We start from the raw sequence: 9,842 nt of genomic DNA, 5'->3' as shown, positions 1-9,842 counted from the left end.
AAATCTGGAGCATATCTGTGACAATATATACATCATACAAATAATACTCCTATAGTAACATGATGCACTGACACAATCATATAAATACTCCTATAGTAACATGATGTACTGACACAATCATACAAATAATACTCCTATAGTAACATGATGTACTGACACAATCATACAAATAATACTCCTATAGTAACATGCTGTGCTGACACAATCATACAAATACTCCTATAGTGACATGATGTACTGACACAATCATACAAATAATACTCCTATAGTGACATGATGTACTGACACAATCATACAAATAATACTCCTATAGTAACATGCTGTACTGACACAATCATACAAATAATACTCCTATAGTAACATGCTGTACTGACACAATCATACAAATACTCCTATAGTGACATGATGTACTGACACAATCATACAAATAATACCCCTATAGTAACATGATGTACTGACACAATCATACAAATAATACTCCTATAGTAACATGATGTACTGACACAATCATACAAATAATACTCCTATAGTAACATGATGTACTGACACAATCATACAAATAATACTCCTATAGTAACATGATGTACTGACACAATCATACAAATAATACTCCTATAGTAACATGATGTACTGACACAATCATACAAATAATACTCCTATAGTAACATGATGTACTGACACAATCATACAAATAATACTCCTATAGTAACATGATGTACTGACACAATCATACAAATAATACTCCTATAGTAACATGATGTACTGACACAATCATACAAATAATACTCCTATAGTAACATGATGTACTGACACAATCATACAAATAATACTCCTATAGTAACATGATGTACTGACACAATCATACAAATAATACTCCTATAGTAACATGATGTACTGACACAATCATACAAATAATACTCCTATAGTAACATGCTGTACTGACACAATCATACAAATAATACTCCTATAGTAACATGATGTACTGACACAATCATACAAATAATACTCCTATAGTGACATGATGTACTGACACAATCATACAAATAATACTCCTATAGTGACATGATGTACTGACACAATCATACAAATAATACTCCTATAGTGACATGATGTACTGACACAATCATACAAATAATACTCCTATAGTAACATGATGTACTGACACAATCATACAAATAATACTCCTATAGTAACATGCTGTACTGACACAAGTGACATAAAGTACTGACACAATAATACTTCTATAGTAACACAACAATCATACTCCAGAACTAGGGGCGTTGCTAAAAGCACATGAAATACAGATTAATACTTTAGTAACATGGATTGTCGGGGATTATTTCTTATACTACCACAAATACTACTCCCACCTGTCATTTAATACTCCAGTACTGATACTTCAGAGAAGAGAGGCGCTGGGATGTAACAAGCAGGGAAATGGTTGTTAGTGACAAATAATACCTGACATACTGCTAAGTACTAATACCCCCCTCACTTACCCACTCACTCCGTAATGCCCCAGAGCTCGGTCTGAGTGAGAGTAACCGAGTGAGTGCGCGAGTCACAAGACTAGACTCACGTGACCGCCCCGCCTGCAGGAAGCGCGTCTTAAAGAGGCAGCAGCCACTGACTGACACAGTGCACGCAGGGATACAGCGCGGGGCACAGTGCACACAGTTATATATACAGCAGGGCCAGGGCACACTGACAGTGCACACAGGGATACAGAAGGGCCAGGCACACTGACAGTGCACACTTATACACAGGGATACAGCGGGGCCAGGCACACTGACAGTGCACACTTATACACAGGGATACAGCGGGGCACAGGCACAGGCACACTTATACACAGGGATACGCCAGGGCACACTGACAGTGCACACTTATACACAGGGATACAGCAGGGCACAGGCACACTTATACACAGGGATACAGCAGGGCACAGGCACACTTATACACAGGGATACAGCGGGGCACAGGCACACTTATACACAGGGATACAGCAGGGCACAGGCACACTTATACACAGGGATACAGCAGGGCACAGGCACACTTATACACAGGGATACAGCAGGGCACAGGCACACTTATACACAGGGATACAGCAGGGCACAGGCACACTGACAGTGCACACTTATACACAGGGATACAGCGGGGCACAGGCACACTTATACACAGGGATACAGCAGGGCACAGGCACACTTATACACAGGGATACAGCAGGGCACAGGCACACTTATACACAGGGATACAGCAGGGCACAGGCACACTTATACACAGGGATACAGCAGGGCACAGGCACACTTATACACAGGGATACAGCAGGGCACAGGCACATACACAGGGATACAGCAGGGCACAGGCACACTTATACACAGGGATACAGCGGGGCACAGGCACACTTATACACAGGGATACAGCAGGGCACTGACACACTTATACACAGGGATACAGCCGGGCACAGGCACACTTATACACAGGGATACAGCAGGGCACAGGCACACTTATACACAGGGATACAGCGGGGCACAGGCACACTTATACACAAGGATACAGCAGGGCACAGGCACACTTATACACAGGGATACAGCGGGGCACAGGCACACTTATACACAGGGATACAGCGGGGCACAGGCACACTTATACACAGGGATACAGCAGGGCCAGGGCACACTGACAGTGCACACTTATACACAGGGATACAGCAGGGCCAGGCACACTGACAGTGCACACTTATACACAGGGATACAGCAGGGCCAGGGCACACTGACAGCGCACACTTATACACAGGGATGCAGCAGGGCCAGGGCACACTGACAGCGCACACTTATACACAGGGATACAGCAGGGCCAGGGCACACTGACAGTGCACACAGGGATACAGCAGGGCCAGGGCACACTGACAGTGCACACAGGGATACAGAAGGGCCAGGGCACACTGACAGTGCACACAGGGATACAGAAGGGCCAGGGCACACTGACAGTGCACACAGGGATACAGAAGGGCCAGGGCACACTGACAGTGCACACAGGGATACAGAAGGGCCAGGGCACACTGACAGTGCACACAGGGATACAGAAGGGCCAGGCACACTGACAGCGCACACAGGGATACAGCAGGGCCAGGGCACACTGACAGTGCACACAGGGATACAGAAGGGCCAGGGCACACTGACAGTGCACACAGGGATACAGCAGGGCCAGGCACACTGACAGTGCACACAGGGATACAGAAGGGCCAGGGCACACTGACAGCGCACACAGGGATACAGAAGGGCCAGGGCACACTGACAGTGCACACAGGGATACAGAAGGGCCAGGGCACACTGACAGCGCACACAGGGATACAGAAGGGCCAGGGCACACTGACAGCGCACACAGGGATACAGAAGGGCCAGGGCACACTGACAGCGCACACAGGGATACAGAAGGGCCAGGGCACACTGACAGCGCACACAGGGATACAGAAGGGCCAGGGCACACTGACAGCGCACACAGGGATACAGCAGGGCCAGGCACACTGACAGTGCACACAGGGATACAGAAGGGCCAGGGCACACTGACAGTGCACACAGGGATACAGCAGGGCCAGGGCACACTGACAGCGCACACAGGGATACAGCAGGGCCAGGGCACACTGACAGTGCACACAGGGATACAGAAGGGCCAGGGCACACTGACAGCGCACACAGGGATACAGAAGGGCCAGGGCACACTGACAGCGCACACAGGGATACAGAAGGGCCAGGCACACTTATACACAGGGATACAGCAGGGCCAGGGCACACTGACAGCGCACACAGGGATACAGCGGGGCACAGGCACACTTATACACAGGGATACAGCGGGGCACAGGCACACTTATACACAGGTTTACAGCAGGGCACAGGCACACTTATACACAGGGATACAGCAGGGCACAGGCACACTTATACACAGGGATACAGCAGGGCACAGGCACACTTATACACAGGGATACAGCAGGGCACAGGCACACTTATACACAGGGATACAGCAGGGCACAGGCACACTTATACACAGGGATACAGCAGGGCACAGGCACACTTATACACAAGGATACAGCAGGGCACAGGCCCACTTATACACAGGGATACAGCAGGGCACAGGCACACTTATACACAGGGATACAGCAGGGCACAGGCACACTTATACACAGGGATACAGCGGGGCCAGGCACACTTATACACAGGGATACAGCAGGGCCAGGGCACACTGACAGTGCACACTTATACACAGGGATACAGCAGGGCCAGGCACACTGACAGTGCACACTTATACACAGGGATACAGCGGGGCCAGGCACACTGACAGTGCACACTTATACACAGGGATACAGCGGGGCACAGGCACACTTATACACAGGGATACGCCAGGGCACACTGACAGTGCACACTTATACACAGGGATACAGCAGGGCCAGGCACACTGACAGTGCACACTTATACACAGGGATACAGCAGGGCCAGGCACACTGACAGTGCACACTTATACACACTTATACACAGGGATACAGCGGGGCACAGGCACACTTATACACAGGGATACAGCAGGGCCAGGGCACACTGACAGTGCACACTTATACACAGGGATACAGCAGGGCCAGGCACACTGACAGTGCACACTTATACACAGGGATACAGCAGGGCCAGGGCACACTGACAGCGCACACTTATACACAGGGATGCAGCAGGGCCAGGGCACACTGACAGCGCACACTTATACACAGGGATACAGCAGGGCCAGGGCACACTGACAGTGCACACAGGGATACAGCAGGGCCAGGGCACACTGACAGTGCACACAGGGATACAGCAGGGCCAGGGCACACTGACAGTGCACACAGGGATACAGCAGGGCCAGGGCACACTGACAGTGCACACAGGGATACAGCAGGGCCAGGGCACACTGACAGTGCACACAGGGATACAGCAGGGCCAGGGCACACTGACAGTGCACACAGGGATACAGCAGGGCCAGGGCACACTGACAGTGCACACAGGGATACAGCAGGGCCAGGCACACTGACAGCGCACACTTATACACAGGGATACAGCAGGGCCAGGCACACTGACAGCGCACACTTATACACAGGGATACAGCAGGGCCAGGGCACACTGACAGCACACACAGGGATACAGCAGGGCCAGGGCACACTGACAATGCACACAGGGATACAGCAGGGCCAGGCACACTGACAGCACACACAGGGATACAGCAGGGCCAGGCACACTGACAGCACACACAGGGATACAGCGGGGCACAGGCACACTTATACACAGGGATACAGCAGGGCACAGGCACACTTATACACAGGGATACAGCGGGGCACAGGCACACTTATACACAGGGATACAGCGGGGCACAGGCACACTTATACACAGGGATACAGCGGGGCACAGGCACACTTATACACATGGATACAGCGGGGCACAGGCACACTTATACACAGGGATACAGCGGGGCACAGGCACACTTATACACAAGGATACAGCAGGGCACAGGCACATTTATACACAAGGATACAGCAGGGCACAGGCACACTTATACACAAGGATACAGCAGGGCACAGGCACACTTATACACAGGGATACAGCAGGGCACAGGCACACTTATACACAGGGATACAACAGGGCACAGGCACACTTATACACAAGGATACAGCAGGGCACAGGCACACTTATACACAAGGATACAGCAGGGCACAGGCACACTTATACACAAGGATACAGCGGGGCACAGGCACACTTATACACAGGGATACAGCGGGGCACAGGCACACTTACTTATACACAGGGATACAGCGGGGCACAGGCACACTTATACACAGGGATACAGCGGGGCACAGGCACACTTATACACAGGGATACAGCGGGGCACAGGCACACTTATACACAGGGATACAGCGGGGCACAGGCACACTTGTACACAGGGATACAGCGGGGCACAGGCACACTTATACACAGGGATACAGCGGGGCACAGGCACACTTATACACAGGGATACAGCGGGGCACAGGCACACTTATACACAGGGATACAGCGGGGCACAGGCACACTTATACACAGGGATACAGCGGGGCACAGGCACACTTATACACAGGGATACAGCCGGGCACAGGCACACTTATACACAGGGATACAGCCGGGCACAGGCACACTTATACACAGGGATACAGCCGGGCACAGGCACACTTATACACAGGGATACAGCCGGGCACAGGCACACTTATACACAGGGATACAGCCGGGCACAGGCACACTTATACACAGGGATACAGCGGGGCACAGGCACACTTATACACAGGGATACAGCGGGGCACAGGCACACTTATACACAGGGATACAGCGGGGCACAGGCACACTTATACACAGGGATACAGCGGGGCACAGGCACACTTATACACAGGGATACAGCGGGGCACAGGCACACTTATACACAGGGATACAGCGGGGCACAGGCACACTTATACACAGGAATACAGCGGGGCACAGGTATTGTAATGGATTGTAAGGGATACAGCGGGGCACAGGCACACTTATACACAGGGATACAGCGGGGCACAGGCACACTTATACACAGGGATACAGCAGGGCACAGGCACACTTATACACAGGAATACAGCGGGGCACAGGTATTGTAATGGATTGGAAACTTTGTATGATACCATGCACAAATAATTAAACAGTTGACATATTTGCTCTTCATATTAAAACTTTGCTTTTAGCGAACATGTCATTGCAAGCCAGCTAAGGCCTTGGATATAAGGCTTTGTTTACATTCCTGCTCCATGCATGATCTAAACATTATAGGCTTTCAGTATTGCACAGAACTATGAGAAACTAACATTATTATCACTAATTAAATTATGTTTTTAAACAATTGGCAGGAAAGTAACTATGTCACTGCTTTGTAATATATTGTTCACAGTCTTGTAATAAAAAGCTAGTTCTGTAATTCGGGGGGGCTGCGGACAAGACACAATTGTCTCTCTGACACCATGCTGGGAGAGAGAGAGAGATACAGGCCCTGATATTGAAAGGATTTGGAGATAAATTGAAGTTCAGACTTCACAGGGGCTGAACTCCTGAATGCTCAAAATATAAAGGACGACACTCTCCAGTAGTTTAAGATCTCTCTTATTTTTGTATGTGAAGCAGATACAAGCCCAGTGCAATATAGCACTGCATGGTATCAGAGTTCTGTTGCACTAACACTTTGTGCTTTGTATTTTATATTACTATACATTTAAGATTGGGTCCTTTCAGTATTATTGCATTTAAGGTTTGCACTTTCTCATTGTATTTTAATACATTTAAATTTTGATCTAGCTGTGATTTTATACATTCTGATTATGCTTTGAAAGTTTCTGTGTTACTTTAATAACAACTTAGGATCATATATTTCTGTTGCAAAAAAAGTTTTGTTTGAGAGTTTGTATCTTTCTTTATCTTTTACAAATTATCTTGCGTTTAGTATTTGCTCCATTGTAAACTAAAACTGACAGTTTCAGAAATGGGAAGGACAGTGGAGTTTCCAGGGTATGTCTGAAGCTCTCTCACAAGGCTTGTGAAAGTTTGTAAGCATTTTAAACAAGCTGATTTATCTTGCCAGATGTATGTAGGTAATGTTTGCTTAAAATTCACAATACACGTGTTTTAACTAACAGAGAAGTAATAAATACTAAAATATAGACAAAAGCAAGTTAGATTGTAGTGAAAACATTTCAGTTTAATTTGTAATTGATACAAACTGAGCCCTAATATCAGCCTAAGGGGTTATCCAGTTACCTTCTCTTTCACATGAGAAATGTTGTATCCTAGATAGCTTCATTACTTTATATATAAGGCATCTATCCTCTCTCTGGGACTTCCAGGTACCTCCCTTTTTATAAAATTCAGTGAGATATGCACTGTAAATTATTTTCAAACTAGAAAATGTTTGATTATCTGGCCATAAAAAGTTATGAAGCTCTCTGGGAAACTGAACCTGACCATTTTCAGTTTTATTTTAAATAGAAGAAATGCAAAGTACAGTGTAATTTGTAAAATATACAAAGTATAATCCTTAATTGTTAAAGCGTTACACAGAAACTGTGAAAGCATAATCAGAATTATTAAATTTGCAATCCTAAATTCACTGCTGTTTACAAAATAAAATACAAAATAGTAAATGCAAAGTTTAAAGTTAATAAAAGGTAATCTGAAGTGTAAAGTGATATAAATTACATATGCTATATTGCACTAGGTTTGTATCTTTCATTTACAGAAATGCAGGAAACGCCCCTTGGAGAAGTATAGCGAAATCTGCCTTTTGAAAATGTCACTAGGAATCTTGCAGTGCTGGAGGATCATTTTAGATCACTGGTTTTCAAACCTGTCCTCAGGCTTCCCTAACAGGCCAGATTTTGAGGATATCCGAACAAGAGCACAGGTGAAATAATCAGCTGATTAGTAAACATGGTTATTTCTTTCATGTAATTGGCAAGAGTCCATGAACTAGTGACGTATGGGATATACAATCCTACGAGGAGGGGCAAAGTTTCCCAAACCTCAAAATGCTTATAAATACACCCCTCACCACACCCACAATTCAGTTTTACAAACTTTGCCTCCTATGGAGGTGGTGAAGTAAGTTTGTGCTAAGATTTCTACGTTGACATGCGCTGCGCTTCTCAGCATTTTGAAGCCTGATTCCTCTCAAAGTACAGTGAATGTCAGAGGGATGTGTAGGGAATATCACCTATTGAATGCAATGGTTTTCCTCACGGGAGATCTATTTCATAGGTTCTCTGTTATCGGTCGTAGAGATTCATCTCCTACCTCCCTTTTCAGATCGACGATATACTCTCATATTCCATTACCTCTACTGATAACAGTTTCAGTACTGGTTTGGCTATCTGCTATATGTGGATGGGTGTCTTCAGGTAAGTATGTTTTCATTACTTAAGACACTCTCAGCTATGGTTGGGCACTTTATGTATTTATATAAAGTTCTAGATATATGTATTGTACTTATATTTGCCATGAGTCAGGTTCACGTATTTCCTTGTGCAGACTATCGGTTTCATATCTGTGACGCTAGTGTGTCATTCCGGACGTTATTGGCGCAAAAAAAAATTCTGTTTGTGTGCGTCGCCAAATATTTTCATTAGTTAAGACCCCATTCCTATATGCCTCTTGCCTTTTTCTCTATCAGAGGGCTATGCTGTTTTGCATTTTTTCCCATTCCTGAAACTGCCATATAAGGAAATTGATAATTTTGCTTTATATGTTGTTTTTTTCTCTTACATTTGCAAGATGTCTCAATCTGATCCTGTCTCAGTAATCACTGTTGGAACCCTGCTGCCTGATAAGTTCTACCAAAGCTAAGTGCATTTGTTGTAAACTTGTGGAGGTTATTTCTCCAGCTGTGGTTTGTAATAGTTGTCATGATAAACTTTTACATGCAGAGAATGTATCCATCAACAGTAGTCCATTACCTGTTGCTGTTCCTTCAACATCTAATGCACAAGATATACCTGTAAATTTAAAAGAATTTATTTCTGATTCTATTCAGAAGGCTTTGTCTGCCATCCCGCCTTCTAATAAACGTAAAAGGTCTTTTAAAACTTCTCATAAAGTTGATGAAATTTCAAATGACCGGCAACATGCTGAATTATCCTGCTCTGATGAGGATCTATCTGGTTCAGAAGATCCTACCTCAGATATTGACACTGACACATCTTCTTATTTATTCAAAATGGAGTATATTAATTCTTTGTTAAAAGATGTGTTGATTACATTGGATATGGAGGAAACTAGTCCTCTTGATATTAAAACTAG

At 45.8% G+C, this 9,842-nt stretch overlaps 1 protein-coding gene across 2 annotated transcripts in view; it reads right to left on the bottom strand.

Moving 5' to 3' along the window:
• Window positions 1-1,584, bottom strand: part of BRI3 (brain protein I3) — a 40,604-nt gene extending 39,020 nt beyond the window's left edge. The window contains exon 1 of one of the 2 annotated variants that reach the window (XM_053694771.1): window positions 1,500-1,584. The gene's annotated coding sequence lies outside the window, so the exon portion shown is untranslated. The remainder of the gene's footprint in view (window positions 1-1,499) is intronic. The other variant, XM_053694772.1, reaches the window with a different exon arrangement.
• Between the last annotated feature and the right edge of the window lie 8,258 nt (window positions 1,585-9,842).

Source organism: Bombina bombina, chromosome 11 (assembly GCF_027579735.1).
Source record: "Bombina bombina isolate aBomBom1 chromosome 11, aBomBom1.pri, whole genome shotgun sequence".
In the NCBI taxonomy this organism is placed as follows: Eukaryota; Metazoa; Chordata; class Amphibia; order Anura; family Bombinatoridae; genus Bombina; species Bombina bombina.
The sequence above is the reverse complement of the archived record's forward strand: the minus strand, read 5'-3'. Positions and strand labels throughout refer to the sequence as shown.